This window comes from Bombina bombina, chromosome 8 (assembly GCF_027579735.1).
Source record: "Bombina bombina isolate aBomBom1 chromosome 8, aBomBom1.pri, whole genome shotgun sequence".
Lineage (NCBI taxonomy): Eukaryota > Metazoa > Chordata > Amphibia > Anura > Bombinatoridae > Bombina > Bombina bombina.
The window spans coordinates 284,797,039-284,813,795 of record NC_069506.1 but is presented as its reverse complement, the minus strand read 5'-3'; positions in this window follow the sequence as shown (position 1 = coordinate 284,813,795).

Below are 16,757 nucleotides of genomic sequence, written 5' to 3'. Positions count from 1 at the left end.
TTTAATTTTTGTACTTTAGTTAGTTTATTTAATTGTATTTAATTGTAGGTGTTTGTAGTTAATTAATTTAATTTATTTAATGATAGTGTAGTGTTAGGTTTAATTTTAACTTAGGTTAGGATTTATTTTACAGGTAATTTTGTGTTTCTTTTAGCTAGGTAGTTATTAAATAGTTAATAACTATTTAATAACTATTCTACCTAGTAAAAATAAATACAAAGTTACCTGTAATATATATATAAATCCTAAAATAGCTACAATGTAATTATTAATTACATTGTAGCTATCTTAGGGTTTATTTTACAGGTAAGTATTTATTTTTAAATAGGAATAATTTAGTTAATGATAGTGTAGTGTTAGGTGTAATTGTAACTTAGGTTAGTTTTTATTTTACAGGTAAATTTGTCTTTATTTTAACTAGGTAGCTATTAAATAGTTAATAACTATTTAATAGCTATTGTGCCTAGTTAAAATAAATTGAAATTTGCCTGTAAAATAAAAATAAATCCTAAAATAGCTACAATATAATTATTAGTAATATTGTAGCTATCTTAGGGTTTATTTTATAGGTAAGTATTTAGTTTTAAATAGGAATAACTAATTTAATAAGAGTAATATTTATTTAGATTTATTTAATTAATATTTAAGTTAGGGGGTGTTAGGGTTAGTATTAGACTTAGGTTTAGGGGTTAATAAATTTATTATAGGTGGCGACGGTGTAGGGGGGCAGATTAGGGGTTAATACGTTTAATATAGGTGGCGGCGGGGTCTGGGAGCGGCGGTTTAGGGGTTAAACAATTTATTTAGTTGCGGCGGGGTACGGGATTGGCAGGAAAGGGGTTAATAAATTTATTATAGGTGGTGGCGGTATAGGGGGTCAGGATAGGGGTTAATAGGTATTATGTAGGTGGCGGCGGGGTCCGGGAGCGGCGGTTTAGGGGTTAATACATTTATTATAGTTGCAGCAGAGTCCAGGAGCGGCAGTTTAGGGGTTAATACATTTATTATAGTTGCGGCTGGGTCTAGGAGCGGCGGTTTAGGGGGTAATAACTTTATTTAGTTGCGGGGCGCCGGTATATGGGGTAGAACAGTATGGTATAGTGTGAGTGCTTAGTGACAGGGGTATTAACAAAGCTGTAGAAAAGCCGAAGAGCAGTCGAGATCGATGTGTGATAACTATCACAGTCTGCTGCTCATCGCCCCCTACTTTTGGACAGCTTTTTTAATAACTTTGGCAAGCGTATTCAGGTCCGCGGCAGCGATGTGAGGCGAGCTTATGCGGGCGTATTGGGGCCGGCGATGGCAGGTACGTACGGAGCTTGATAACTAGTGGCCTATTTATCACATGACACTTTCTATCACATGATGTGCTTACACTCACCAAATGCTTTATTTATTGGCTTTATTACTAATCGCTGATCTCTGGTTTTATAGTTGGGGCACATAAGAAATCTATGAGACAAATGGTTAGAGGTGGGAGGTTTCCGGGCGCTTAGTGAAGCACAAATATATCACAAACACAGTTTGTCTAACCCCTGCACTGCATTAACAAATAATTTGCAGGTACAGTGATATTTTCTATCATATAACTGATATACATCAGTACTGCTCTAGTTATGCTGCTGTAGTAACAGGATTGTAATACAGGCATTTAATAACTGGCAGATAACAGCGCTGACTTCATCAGCTTTTTCCTGACATTAAAACAAGTGCTAAGGAATTCAATTTGCTCGAAGCTGGATTCAGCCACCCATGACCTAACGGAAACGTTCATCTGCCTGTTAATGTAACTGGGAAATTTCTGGAATAAAATTAAATGATAAAGTCACAATGCAGGATCCTGTAGTTAGCTTTAGTTAAATGCACTTGGCTTTGTTTACTATTAATTTTCCTTTTAATAATGTGCTGGAACGGACAATAGGAACGATAATGTACGAAGCAGAATTGGATTTGTTGTAGACACAGCAAAATTCTCTGCAGTAAGAAATAGCCATGGAATGAAATTAATGAATTAGAGCTCTCTGCAGCTGAAACAATTGATATTGCTGGCACTAAATTTATATGGACGTGTGAGATTTCTAGACGGTGATCTCTGGGTCTAAAAGAGGCCGAAGACAAATATAGAGAATCTAAGTGTTTATTGCCCTTCTCTTTTTCTAAGTTTGTTCTATATATTTGTGTGACCACCAGCATATTGTTAAAGGGGGGACAGTCTAGTCAAAATTAAACTTTCATGATTCAGATAGAGCACCAATTTTAAGCAACTTTCTAATTTACTCCTATTATCATTTTTTCTTTGTTCTCTTGGTATCTTTATTTGTAAAAGCAGGATAGTAAGCTTAGGAGCCGGCCCATTTTTGGTTCAGCAACTGGGTAGCGCTTGTTGATTGGTGGCTAAATTAAGTGCTACCCCTTTTCTGAACCAAAAATGGGCCAGTTTCTAAGCTTACCATCCTGCTTTTACAAATAAAGATACCAAGAGAACAAAGAAAAATTGATAACAGGAGTAAATTAGAAAGTTGCTTAAAATTGGTGCTCTATCTGAATCATGAAAGTTTAATTTTGACTAGACTATCCCTTTAAAACAGTAACGGACTATTTTTTCCTGCTAAACATTATAAATGGTGAACACCATATTTTTAAACCTAATGGATGTTTAATCATATATATAAAAAGTGAATAAACGTTACAAATAACTGTTGTTTAAATATCTATATGATAACATGGTAAACATTTCTTTAAAAATCAACCATTTTCTAAATGTGCCAAAAATGCACAAAATATCAAATACTTTTATTTACTTGCTGCAAACGCGTTTCGCTGTCCATTCTGACAGTTTAATCAGATTGGACAGAGAAATGCCTTGCAGTAAGTAAATAAAAGTATTTGATATTTTTTTTATCCAAGCTGACACTTGTGCATATTTTGGGTATTATCCTTGGGCCTAAAACCAACCTGGATTCATTTACACACTTCAGTCACATACCTGGCATGTCCATCAGAGGAGAACTGGAGCTGTATTTACCGGAGTACTGTCAGCTGGGGACTGTGAGTGCCAGCCTACTTATTTAGCATCATGATATCTGTGGTCATTTTTTAGTTTCTCTGCCATCTACAAACATACAGTATCGGGCTATGTGGCCCCTTCTTTGATTTTATCTATTTCAGAGTTTGAGACTGTGGCCTCTCCTATGTAAAAATGGTGCAGTCTGGGCGAAGTACTTTAATCAACATCATATGGAACTTTTATATTTAACTTTAGTGTCACCAGGGGATATGCAGAACCTCTTAGTTGGTCTTGTCATTCACTTGAGAGTCTTTTTTAACGTCGGGAATTACTGGATATATATATATATTGCTTGATCTTTAGTACTTTATTAACCCCATGCCTTGTTATTATGTTACCATGAGAAGGGTGCATATGGGTGGAGAAAAGTAGACATCATTTAAGAGTATTAAAGAAAACCTCTATTGGCATTTAGGGCTGTACTTTAGAAGACTTGGGGCTTAAGCCCCTAGTAGAACCACCTAACAGTGACACTGCAATGCACTGGCGTAAAAAATAGGCATGCTAACTATTTTGTATTGTAATATAGGAGTCTCTGTTTCATATAAAGAACACTACATAGCAACATAAACATTTCTCAACATAAAATTTGTGTTTCGAATACATTTTTAAGGGCCTTGCCGTACCAACGAGACATCCTAAGTATCTTTTAATATCAGGTTCATAGACTTCAATGGGGAATGTAAGGTATTCATATTCAAAACACAATCAAAAACATAAAAAATTATTAAAAATATTAAAATTGAATAAACATATTTCATGTTGCAAGGTATTTAACTTAAAAGGGCTCAAAAATGTGTGTGTGTGTGTATGTATATATATATATATATATATATATATATTATATATATATATATATATATATATATAATATATATATATGTGTGTGTGTGTGTGTGTGTGTTTATATGTATATACAAGTTTATATATGTATATATATGTATGTATATACATATTTACACATATAAATACATAAATACACATGTATGTACACACAAACATGTGTATATAATATATACAGGCAGTCCTCGGGTTACAGACATCCGACTTAAGTACAACTTGTACTTACATACAGAGAAAATAGATCAGAAAGTGTATATTTGAGTGTAATAGTTTATTTTAATATGTTTTGGATGTGTTTCATAAACATTTCTTTTACCCTTAAACTTTAGGTTATGTCTTCCGTCACGCAAATCTGTTAAAGGGACACTGAACCCACATTTTTTCTTTCATGATTCAGATAGAGCAGCAATTTTAAGCAACTCTCTAATTTACTCCTATTATGAATTTTTCTTTGTTCTCTTGCTATCTTTATTTGAAAAAGAAGGCATCTAAGCTATTTGGGGGGTTCAGAACTCTGGTCAGCGCTTTTTTCTTGGTGGATCAATTTATCCACCAATCAGCAAGAATAACCCAGGTTGTTCACCAAAAATGGGCCGGCATCTAAACTTACATTCTTGCGTTTCAAATAAAGATACCAAGAGAATGAAGAAAATGTGATTATAGGAGTAAATTAGAAAGTTGCTTAAAATTTCATGCTCTATCTGAATCATGAAAAAAAAATTTTGGGTTCAGTGTCCCTATAAGCTCTAATTTTGTTTGCGCTCAAGTGCAACCGTTTAAATTCAACTTGTAATATGTGCACTAATTAGCAGGGTTGCGATATTGCTTATCACGTCCAGCGTTAACATTAGCGCCACTTGTAATCTAGCCTAAAATAAATAAAACCCATGTACAAAACTATGTAGTTATCTGCGTGACAACCTACGAATTGATGAAAACGTTATACACAAAACTTAAACTCTATCAGCTAGAGTTTTGAGCGCTATAGGGAAATTAACAACCGCAACATTTTCAGCATTATTTCACCTCCCTATAGCGCTGCTATTACAAGTTTAAAAAAAGCAGGCTTGAGCGGGCGAAATGGTTGCGTTGAGCTCCATACCGCACCTAAATCAAGTGCTGCTTTGACGTGCTCGTGCACAAAAAAGTTATGTTTGCACCTAACACCCTAACATAAAAACCACGTCTAAGCACCCCTAATCTGCCAACCCCCACATCACCGCAACCGACATAATGTTGTTAACCCCTAATCTGCTGCCCTTAACATTGCCGCCACCAAAATAAAAATATTAACCCCTATTTTGCCACCCTTAACATCAGCCGCCACCTATATTATAGTTATTAACCCCTAATCTGCCGCCCGCAATGTCGCCGCCACTATACTAAAGTTATTAACCCTTAAACCTCTGGCCTCTAACATCACTAACACTAAATAAATATATTAACCCCTAAACCTAACCCTAAGCATAACCCTAACCCTAACGTAACCCTAAGCCTAACACTAACCCTAACACCCCCTAACTTAAATATAATTAAAATAAATCTAAATAAACTTTACAATTATTACCTAAATAATTCCTATTTAATTGAAAGCGCAAAGAGAGAGCGCCTAATGGTGTAATATCGTCAAGATCAAAGTGATACAAACATAAAAAGTATCTGCCAAGTGGATACTCACAAAGAGCTTAGCACTCGCAAGTAGTGCATACAGGCGGGCTGACCTTTGTACAAGTGCCAACTCCATTGTGAGTATACATCTTGCTGAAACTGTGTCTTTTCCGTGTCCATCTGGGTTTAGACGATATTGCACCATTGGTCTTCTGTGTTCTTTTTCTATCATAACAGATCTCCGACACGACTTCCATACATTCAGCGTACTGACTGCTGTACAAAGGTCAGCCCGCCTGTATGCACTACTTGCGAGTGCTAAGCTCTTTGTGAGTATCCACTTGGCAGATACTTTTTATGTTTGTATCATTTTGATCTTGACGATATTACACCATTAGGCGCTCTCTCTTTGTGCTTTCAATTTTTCAGTTCACCCGATTTACCACCGGTTTGGAGTGGAGCAGCCTTCCAGAATTATTGATTCCGACAGTGTCGATTTCACCTATCTATCATTGACTCTGCACTTTATTGTGAATTCAAATTCGTTTGTATTTTTATTTATTTTCAAATATTCAATTTATTATTAATATATGTAATATTTTATCACTCTATCCATATCATATGCCCATTGTATGGGATGAGTTTTTTTTGAGTATACACTACTATTTATGCGAGCCATATATTCACCAAATTAGACACATCCAGTTTTTTAGACATACACACTAGAAACTTTTTGTTGGTAAATTTTATTTCATTTGTGTATTTTCTCACACAAGTACTAACACAAACACAATATTACAATTTATGATCATTATTAGATCCACTATTTTGAATTTATTTTGTTGACACGCCAGCACAGACAACACGCACAATTCCCCTTCATTAGTATAGCGCACCCTATCGTATGATCTAATATCGTACTTTTTTTAATTCCTATTTAAAACTAAATACAAACTTACCTGTAAAATAAAACCTAATCTAGCTACAAAATAACTAATAGTTATATTGTAGCTATCTTAGGTTTTATTTTTATATCACAGGTAAGTTTGTATTTATTTTAACTAGGTAGATTAAATAGTTATTAGCTATTTACTAACTACCTAGCTAAAATAAATACAAAGTTACATGTAAAATAAAACCTTACCTACCTTACACTAAAAACTAAACATTACAATAAAATAAAATAAATTAATTTATTAAAATACAATTTTCTAAATTACAAAAAAAATAAACACTAAATTACAAAAAATAAAAAAACACATTATCAAAAATAAAAATGAATTACTCCTTATTTAATAGCTGTATCAAAATATAAAAAGCCCCCCTTCAAAATAAAAAAAACCCTGGCCTACACTAAACTGCTAATGGCCCTTAAAAGGGCCTTTTGTGGAGCATTGCCCCAAAGAAATCAGCTCTTTTACCTGTAACAAAAAATACAAACACCCCCCAACAGTAAAACCCACCACCCAATCAACCAACCCCCCCAAATAAAAACCTATCTAAATAAATCTAAGCTAACCATTGCCCTGAAAAGGGCATTTGTATGGGCATTGCCCTTAAAAGGGCATTTAGCTATTTTACATTGCCCAAACCCTAAGCTAAAAAAAAACACCCAAAAAAATCCTTAAAAAAACCTAACACTAACCCCAGACGATCCACTTACAGTTTTCGAAGTCCGGACATCCATCCTCATCCAGAAGGCAAGAAGTCTTCATCCATCCTGCGCGGAGGCGGTCCATCTTAAAGACATTCAGCGCGTAGCATCCTCTTCTTACGATGGTCACTGTAAAATGAAGTTTCCCTTTAAGTGACGTCATCCAAGATGGCGTCCCTTACATTCCTATTGACTGAAAGATTTCTATCAGCCAATAGGAATTAAAGGTGAAAAAATCCTATTGGCTATTTCAATCTGCCATTAGGATTGAGCTTTCATCCTATTGACTGATTGGAACAGCCAATAGAATGAGAGCTCAATCCTATTGGCTGATTGAAATGTAAGGGACGCCATCTTGGATGACGTCACTTAAAGGGAAACTTCATTTTACAGCGACCATCGTAAAAAGGGAAGGATGCACCGCGCAAGATGTATTGAAGATGAACCCGCTCCGCGCCGGATGGATGAAGATAGAAGATGCCGTCTGGATGAAAACTTCGCAGGCTGAATGAAGATGAAAAAGGCAGCCGGATGAAGACTTCTTGCCGCCTGGATGATGACTTCGCCGGCTGGATGAGGATGGATGTCCGGACTTTGAAAACTGTAAGTGGATCGTCGGGGTTAGTGTTAGGTTTTTTTTTTGTTTGTTTGTTTGTTTTTTTAAAAGGCTTTATTATTAATTCAAGCTTACATCTGGATAACACAAAAATCCAATATAATATATACGGTTACAGTTCATCAGTTTTTTAAACATATACTTGTTCAGTTGTTCATGGCCATGTCCATTTTATGATTACCTCTGTGCAGGTTTGTTATAAGTCTATATCTTCATTAAAGAGGTTAGCGCAATTGTTTTGATCACAGTCCTTTAGTTAAGCAGTTAACTTTTAAATCTTAAAAGAAAAATATAAAGAAAAAAGGAAAAGGAAAAGAAAATAGGAGTGTCCCCTCTTTGGGAGGGGGCTCAGTCTGCCATGCTCTCCGTGACAATGGGGACAAAAATACTCTTATAAGTCTCTCTCTCTTGGGTTTTTGCGTTTTGTAGTGTTAGGTTTTTTTAATGTTTTTTGGGCTGTTTTTTTTTTTTTAGCTTAGGGTTTGGGCAATGTAAAAGAGCTAAATGCCCTTTTAAGGGCAATGCACATCCAAATGCCCTTTTCAGGGCAATGGTTAGCTTAGGTTTATTTAGATAGGTTTTTATTTGGAGGGGTTGGTTGGTTGGGTGTTGGGTTTTACTGTTGGCGGGTGTTTGTATTTTTTTTACAGGTCAAAGAGCCGATTTGTTTGGGGCAATGCCCCACAAAAGGCCCATTTAAGGGCCATTGGCAGTTTAGTGTAGGCTAGGGTTTTTTTTATTTTGGGGGGCCTTTTTTATTTTGATAGGGCTATTAGATTAGGAGTAATTCGTTTTTATTTTTTGTAATTTAGTGTTTATTTTTTTTTTGTAATTTAGAAAATTGTATTTTAATAATTTAATTTATTTTATTGTAATGTTAGTTTTTAGTGTAAGGCAGGTTTGGTTTTATTTTACAGGTATCTTTGTATTTATTTTAGCTAGGTAGTTATTAAATAGTTAATAACTATTTACTAACTAGTCTACCTAGTTAAAATAAATACAAATTTACCTGTGAAATAAAAATTAAAACCTAAGATAGCTACAGGGGGAACTTCCGGGCGGCGGCCATCTATGGACGCAAAACTGTTGGCTGCTCACACCTTCCTACTGAAATTATAGCAAACAGCAAGATAAAACCAGTATTTGGGCTTCAAACTGTCAGAAGTAAGACTGTAAAAAGTCTATCTTTCATTTGATGCCTCCCTTCTTAGGATCGTGCTGCACTTACGTTTTCCGGAGCTGTTTCAAGGCTAAGGCCTTCTCAAAACCCCCCAGTGACTCCCAAATGGGTAACCACTGCCGCGCAGCCCCTTTTGTGGGCTGTTTAACATTTAAGTACTTAACACTTTCATTATGGATCCTAATACTGCTGAGGGCTTTCTTGGGGAGCTGCGATACTTACTAGCTGACTACCTCGTGGCTGTGGAGGAATCAATGTCAGCAGCGCTGGGCACAAATGGCGGCTGCTCTGCTCAGGAACCTACCCTACCCAAGCTTGATTCTACGGAGTGCAGTAGAGAAGCTGACATGGAGCCGTAAAGTTCATTTCCCACACCTCACAACACTCCAATCAAGCCGGATTCAATGGATGTGAGCTTTGCAGCGTGGAAGGAAGGAACAGCTAAGCCGGCACTACTCAGTATGCCCAAGGGCACTGGAGATACAGACAGACCTGGCTCCATGCAGCTTTGGGAGCTATATGGACTCACACCTACACGGATATCGGGTGTAGACTCCGCTCTAGTTATAGAAGCTCTACCATTGCAAGTATCGCAATCAATGTACACTCTCTCGCCACTCACGTTGATGACCCCACCAAGTATGCTACCTGCAGGAGGAACATTTTCACTGGGCCGGCTGGAAGGGCAGTTGTGGGTGCGACACTCAGTGAGTAGAAGGGAGTGGAAGCAGTATGAGGTAGAGTCAGTTTACCATCCGGTATACACGGCGGAGGTGACATGGGCTACGGCGGAGAAAATCCCCTCTACAAGTCATAATTTCTTTCTGAACAGGCTGTGCTCGCATGGTGGTGTCGCTGAACAGGATACCCCTCAAGGAACTTTACACCAGCTTACCTTTGATCCTGGGGGCTCTTAGATATGACTTCTCATGCTGCTGACCATAATGCCTTTAGGTCGGTTGTATCTTGTGCACGGCTCGCTTCTGGTCGGTGAGCTCCTGGCTGAAGATGGAATGAGGTGATCGCTATCTCTAGTTCAGGGTGAACAGTCATACACAGGGCACATAGTTGCAGATTAAGTTCAAAATTTCAGGGGACATCTGTTTTTTACTAAGTGGTATGTTAAAAACAGCTGTCGGGAGTCATCTATCCTGGAGATTTGGGATTGGTTGAACCCCATTACAGGGAGTGCAGAATTATTAGGCAAATGAGTATTTTGACCACATCATCCTCTTTATGCATGTTGTCTTACTCCAAGCTGTATAGGCTCGAAAGCCTACTACCAATTAAGCATATTAGGTGATGTGCATCTCTGTAATGAGAAGGGGTGTGGTCTAATGACATCAACACCCTATATCAGGTGTGCATAATTATTAGACAACTTCCTTTCCTTTGGCAAAATGGGTCAAAAGAAGGACTTGACAGGCTCAGAAAAGTCAAAAATAGTGAGATATCTTGCAGAGGGATGCAGCACTCTTAAAATTGCAAAGCTTCTGAAGCGTGATCATCGAACAATCAAGCGTTTCATTCAAAATAGTCAACAGGGTCGCAAGAAGCGTGTGGAAAAACCAAGGCGCAAAATAACTGCCCATGAACTGAGAAAAGTCAAGCGTGCAGCTGCCAAGATGCCACTTGCCAACAGTTTGGCCATATTTCAGAGCTGCAACATCACTGGAGTGCCCAAAAGCTCAAGGTGTGCAATACTCAGAGACATGGCCAAGGTAAGAAAGGCTGAAAGTCGACCACCACTGAACAAGACACACAAGCTGAAACGTCAAGACTGGGCCAAGAAATATCTCAAGACTGATTTTTCTAAGGTTTTATGGACTGATGAAATGAGAGTGAGTCTTGATGGGCCAGATGGATGGGCCCGTGGCTGGATTGGTAAAGGGCAGAGAGCTCCAGTCCGACTCAGACGCCAGCAAGGTGGAGGTGGAGTACTGGTTTGGGCTGGTATCATCAAAGATGAGCTTGTGGGGCCTTTTCAGGTTGAGGATGGAGTCAAGCTCAACTCCCAGTCCTACTGCCAGTTTCTGGAAGACACCTTCTTCAAGCAGTGGTACAGGAAGAAGTCTGCATCCTTCAAGAAAAACATGATTTTCATGCAGGACAATGCTCCATCACACGCGTCCAAGTACTCCACAGCGTGGCTGGCAAGAAAGGGTATAAAAGAAGAAAATCTAATGACATGGCCTCCTTGTTCACCTGATCTGAACCCCATTGAGAACCTGTGGTCCATCATCAAATGTGAGATTTACAAGGAGGGAAAACAGTACACCTCTCTGAACAGTGTCTGGGAGGCTGTGGTTGCTGCTGCACGCAATGTTGATGGTGAACAGATCAAAACACTGACAGAATCCATGGATGGCAGGCTTTTGAGTGTCCTTGCAAAGAAAGGTGGCTATATTGGTCACTGATTTGTTTTTGTTTTGTTTTTGAATGTCAGAAATGTATATTTGTGAATGTTGAGATGTTATATTGGTTTCACTGGTAAAAATAAATAATTGAAATGGGTATATATTTGTTTTTTGTTAAGTTGCCTAATAATTATGCACAGTAATAGTCACCTGCACACACAGATATCCCCCTAAAATAGCTATAACTAAAAACAAACTAAAAACTACTTCCAAAACTATTCAGCTTTGATATTAATGAGTTTTTTGGGTTCATTGAGAACATGGTTGTTGTTCAATAATAAAATTAATCCTCAAAAATACAACTTGCCTAATAATTCTGCACTCCCTGTATAATTGTAACCACTTTTTCTTACTTACTTTTCTCCTCTGGATTAATAGGTTTACTTATTAGTGGGATTGTGATTGGTTTACTAAATGATTGTATTGCTGTTTCATTATTTATGTTTAATTTTCCTTTTTCTTCTTCCTCCTTTCCCCCTCCCTTTCCTCCTCCGCCCGTCGTCCCGCCTCTCCCTCCTTTGTTTACAACTATGCGGCTGATTAGGCTATTCTTCAAAAAGAGTTAAAAGATGAGGTTGTTGTCTTGGAACGTGGGAGGAATTCACTCCCCTATTAAAAGGAAGGCAGTGGTGAATTTCTTAAGTAAAAAGGCCTTGGATATGATATATGTCTGCAAGAGACGCATCTTTCTGATGCTGAGCATCTTAAATTTAAGGTACGTGGTTTTTCTCATTCATTCTTCTCCTCATATAGGAAAGCGGCAAGAGGCGTTCTGATATTAATTCATAAAAACCTTGGAAATTAAATTATTAAAGTAGTGAAAGATAGAAGAGGCCAGATATTTACTGGTAAGAATGAAGATTCAAAAGCAGGTTTATTTAATAGTCAACTTATATGGTCCCAATAATTTGGATGAGGTATTTTGGAACCAATTACTTAAGAATATTCTTAAATTCTCAAAGGATAAGATAATAGTAACAGGTGATTTTAATATCACTCCCAATTCGTATCTTGATAGAACCAGATTGGATCTATATAAGAAAAAATCTAAGTACACGAAGTTTCAGCTTAAATATGAAAAGAAAATATTCAGTTTATTCTTTCAGGCAGTTAACCTTATAGACATTTGGAGAAACTTAAATCCTAACTCTCGATAATTGCCATTCTAAGTCTCATAATACTATGTCCAGGTTGGATCTATACTTAATATCAGAATCACTGGCACCTAAGGTCTCCAAATGTGATATTTTGGAATTTACTTTATCTGATCATGCTCCTGTAATATTAATAATCCAAATTAAGAGAGCATATACATATAACTCTTTTTTTTTCAATTTATTTAGCAAATTCAGTTAAATTCAAGTCCTTCTTGACCAATGCATGGGAAGAATATTGCTCTTTCAATGGTCACTGCAGAGACAACACCCCCATTTTTTTGGGAAAATGCTAAATTATACTTAAAGGCAGAAATAATTTCTTATATGGCCAGGTTAAAAAAGGAACAGGCATTTAGATGTCAGGAGTTAATAAATAAACTTAAAGATGCCTATGCTCTTTATATAAATAATCCTACTACATTAAATAGAGACAACTACCTCTCTAATAAAAAGGAAAGGGATCATTTCATGTTGGAACAAGCTCAGGACTCAATTAAAATAAAAGCAGCTAAATTTAAAAGGCATGGTAACAAAGCTGGTAAGTTTCTGGCCTCTATTTTCAAAACACAAACTCAAAGGAAACCAATCGTAGCTATTAAAAAGGACAACAATATTATTTTAGATCAGGACCAGATAGCTCTATCATTTCATAAATACTATACTGATCTTTATGCTTCACAGAATCCTCGGTTAGAGGACATTGACCGGTATTTAGTGTCTTTGGAGCTTCCATCGGTGTCAGGCTTAGATCTGGAAGCTTTGGACAGGCCTATCCTTGAGCAGGAGATAGTAAAGGTCATTAAATCTCTATCTAAAGGAAAAACACCAGGCCCAGATAACCTGCCTTTGGAGTTTTACTTGTTATTATTGGAGAAAATTACGCCGGTGCTAAGAGACTTATATAAAGGTTACTTTGAAGATAACATTAAGGTTTCTGAGGATTTCAAAAGGGCTACTATCGTCCTGATCCCTAAACCTAATAAAGATCCGTTAGACCAAACAGCCTATAGGCCGATCTCCTTGCTTAATCTTGATTATAAGATCATGATGAAGATCATGGCAGAAAGACTGAAGCCAATTGTACCTAAAATCGTACACGAAGACCAGGTAGGCTTTGTGAGTGAAAGATCATCTGAAAAAAACATAAGGAAAATTCTTCACGTAATTTCCCTATATAGCGGAGATAGTTCTGCTCTGCCGGAGGCCTTCCTGCTATCCTTGGATGCAGAGAAGGCCTTCGACAGAGTGGAATGGCCATTCATGTTCAAGGTCATAAGAAGATATGGGTTTGGTGAAAACTTTGTCAACTTTATTAATAATATATATTCAGATGCTAAGGCAGCGATTCAGATTAACAATGATATCACTCAATCTTTTCCACTTTCAAGAGGCACACGACAGGGGTGTCCCCTTTCCCCTTTCCTTTTTGATTTAGTTTTGGAGCCGTTGGCGGTTAAATTGAGAGATCTTCTGATAGGAATTAACATAGGTAACGTATCGTTAAAACTGTCCCTATTTGCTGACGATTTACTTCTTTATGTTAATAATCCTAAAGATGCTATTAATCCTGTGTTAGAACTTTTAAATAACTATGGAAATGTGTCTGGTTATAAAACTAACTTGGCAAAATCAAAAGTAATTTGGTTAAATAGACAGAGTAAAAGTCAAACCTATAAGTTTATTGAATCTATGCCCTGGAATATCTGGGCCTGAAACTCTCTATTAATCCTGCTGACTGGTACCGTGATAACATCCTTACAGTCCTCCAAGAAACAATGTTAAAAATGAGAAGCTGGGCATCTCTCCCGGTCTCAATTTCGGGTAAAGTAAATCTTAGCAAAATGTTTATAGTTCCCAAAATTCTATACCCATGTAGAATGCTCCCCCTTCTTATTAAAAAACTGGATCTCTGGCGCTTCAACCGCGCATTAAGATATTTTTTGTGGAGTGGGAGAAAACCTAGAATAAAACTAGAGGCACTATACCAACCTTTTGAGTGTCCTTGCAAAGAAAGGTGGCTATATTGGTCACTGATTTGTTTTTGTTTTGTTTTTGAATGTCAGAAATGTATATTTGTGAATGTTGAGATGTTATATTGGTTTCACTGGTAAAAATAAATAATTGAAATGGGTATATATTTGTTTTTTGTTAAGTTGCCTAATAATTATGCACAGTAATAGTCACCTGCACACACAGATATCCCCCTAAAATAGCTATAACTAAAAACAAACTAAAAACTACTTCCAAAACTATTCAGCTTTGATATTAATGAGTTTTTTGGGTTCATTGAGAACATGGTTGTTGTTCAATAATAAAATTAATCCTCAAAAATACAACTTGCCTAATAATTCTGCACTCCCTGTATAATGACCTCATCATCTAAATGGATAGATGTGTTTGTACTATAGCTGTATGCCTTGTGTAGATCATTGTAAATACTGGACTCTATGATGGTTGCAAGCCTGATGATCTAGTCTAGTTTTGAGTATCTGTATATTTTTGTGTTTGCAGTTCCACTTTAACTCTCTCTTCCTATATGGTTAAGGATTAACCCAAGATAAGTAACTATAGCTTCTCTGTTCCCAACAATTAGCTATCCTGTAGAATATAGTTACTCATAAGCCCAACAGCTTCCAATAATTGCTAAGTTTAGCTAGCACACAGGTTTTGACCCTTACATATTTCAGTGCATTTAATTGTATAACTGCAGGCTGTGCCCACTTAAGGCTCTATTACATAAGTCTCAGCATCAGTCCAATACTTAACCAGCTCCCCCCTATTTTTCCTCTTAGCAAATTTTCAATGACTTATATTTTCACTAGACAATGGATATATTACTTTGTACTGTTAAAAAAGTCTTTTTTATTTTGAGTTAAGACGTCATAGTCTATTTTGCTCTTAATGACCAGCTGATATACAGAGTATACTCATCTGTAAGTTTGATTTGTTCTACTGTACTGCAATAGGTTATAGTTTGAGGCACATTGCAATGACTTACTTTGTATTTAATGAATAGTTGATATGCAAATCCTCCCTACCTGTAAATAGTATATATATACCCTAATACTTCCTATATCCAGTTGAGGCAAGGTTTATCACTTTATGAGAGACACAGTAACGACATCAGCCCATATAATTCTTGGGGGTTTGCACATGCAAAACTACATGCTTGGGTCCACTTTGGGTCCTCTTACTTACTAGAAACTAAGCTTGATAGTCCAACCACAGTTAAATTACTCTCAAGGCTATGTATATCTCAGCAAAGTATTATGTGTTAATGCTATAACTTTATAAACTGCACTACATATAAGATTTTTCTACTAAAACAGCTAACCTCCCCAATCATCTAATATTCCTTGCCAGGCTTATACTGATCCATAATATTAGTAAGAAGGCAGAAGAGCTCAGTACTTCTCAGTACACTCTATCTAAATCAGACATATAAAGGTGTAATTTTTAGTATCCGCTACCCATCACATTTAAATTTAGCATCACAGAAAAATAAATGATAAAATTCGAGGTTATAACTCTGAGATCCAAGAGTGGTCTCTCTATTCCACTTTACCTACCCTTACTTTCATATATGTTTCCTTGTTTTAGGTCCAAGAGTGACCTTTGTGTTAGCTAGGGAAGGTTCCCTTGTATAGGCACTACTTATTAACTTTGATGTCCCTAACTGTGTTTTATTTTACTAACGAGCTATATGGAAGGTTTATCACAGTGTTGTTAAACTAAGCTGGATTGCATATTTTCCCTTGGATATTCTGTAGCAATTAACTGTATGACATCTTTTCTTTTTGTATACTTATACTGTTTGTATGCCTATTTTGAGTACCTCAATAAAAATATTTAAAAAAAAAACAAAACCTAAGCTAGATACAATATAACTATTAGTTATTTTGTAGCTAGCTTAGGTTTTATTTTACAGGTAAGTATTTATTTAGTTTTAAATAGAAATTATTTAGGTAATAATTGTAAGGTTTATTTAGATTTATTTTAATTATATTTAAGTTAGGGGGTGTTAGGGTTAGGCTTAGTGTTACGTTAGGTTTAGGGTTAGTTTTAGGGGTTAATATATTTATGTACAGTTAGTGATGTGGGAGGTCAGAGATTTAGGGGTTAATAATTTATTTAAGTATAATTTGTTGTGGGGGGCTTGCGGTTTAGTGGTTAATAGGTTTATTATAGCGGTGGTGTGGGCGGACGGCAGATTAG